Here is a 1,070-nt window from a genome sequence, read left to right as displayed (position 1 = left end):
GAAAGTGTACAACACTGATTAAAATGTACTTGGTTAGATTTAACTTGCAACATCAACAGGATTACTGCTACTGTGTTGGGGAGCAGGTAAAATTTCTGAGGCTAAGTGTCATCTCTTGGTAGTGCTATGTCACCTAGCAGCTATTATGGAGCAAACACACCAACTCTGATTATGAACAAATATGAAAATGACTTTCAGGCTCCAGGAGGTGCTCTGGATCTAAAAATACACTTGTTTCTAACCGTGTTATGCAAAGTTGCGCTCTAAAAAAAAGTGTTTTTAAGGCTTACCCATTTAAAAAGTGCTCAAAGAGATGCAACTGTCCGTCCTTACACACCACTGCCAGCCTCACCGCCTGTGTAAAACAAAAACATTTACACACAGTCAACAGGTAATGTGAAGCAGAGCTCCACCACCTTGAGAAAATGCTTCAATCCAATGTTCTCCAACTAAACTGCTGGATGTGCAGTTACAGACACTTTTTCCGTTATTTCCACAGAATAATGGTGCCCAAATTGGGTTCAACAATGTCACCACGGTTTTTTATCCAACCAGTACCTTTTGTTCAAAGTTGCCACTTGATGCAGTTTTCCCAATGTCAAGACAGACTGCAGTTAGATGCAACAATTCAGCTCAACTACAGGCAACGTTAGACTCCCAGTATACACTACAATGTGTTTCCCCTCTCACCTCTTCCTTGCTGTTGGACGTGACAAGATCAATGTGTTGTGGCTCGTCTGTCAGTGTGAAGGACACCACTGAGTTCTTGTCCTTTCCATCTTCTCGTACTTGCCTGCAGTGACACAACTTCTCATCAGTGCAATGATAACACGATTGATAGCACGGCTGATCAAAACCAGCCAAATAACAGCAGAAAATTCCAACATGACATGTAACGACTTGACCAACCAACTCAGGATGAGCACTCACCATACACTGAGCAGTCGATCGTGTGCAGCACCAGACAGGAAATAGAGGCCATTGCTATCAGGAGGTCGCGTTGTGGCGAAACTCAGGGTCGTCACAGCTGTGGAGTGGCCTGTGAATTTCTACAGAAAAAAAAAAAAAAA

The 1,070-nt window shown here is 43.0% G+C and overlaps 1 long non-coding RNA gene across 1 annotated transcript; it reads right to left on the bottom strand.

The window, feature by feature from the left end:
* Positions 1 to 278: 278 nt before the first annotated feature.
* LOC147820198 (uncharacterized) lies at positions 279 to 1,050 on the bottom strand. The gene is made up of 3 exons (XR_015437418.1): positions 931 to 1,050; positions 691 to 793; positions 279 to 355 (listed from the first exon to the last, which is right to left on the bottom strand). It is a non-coding gene; the product is annotated as an uncharacterized LOC147820198 (long non-coding RNA).
* Positions 1,051 to 1,070: the final 20 nt, after the last annotated feature.

Source organism: Seriola lalandi, unplaced genomic scaffold (genome assembly GCF_002814215.2).
Source record: "Seriola lalandi dorsalis isolate HSWRI2012SDOR001 ecotype SW California unplaced genomic scaffold, Sedor1 jcf7180001978085, whole genome shotgun sequence".
Taxonomy (NCBI): Eukaryota; Metazoa; Chordata; class Actinopteri; order Carangiformes; family Carangidae; genus Seriola; species Seriola lalandi.
This window is presented reverse-complemented; position numbering and strand designations above follow the sequence as displayed.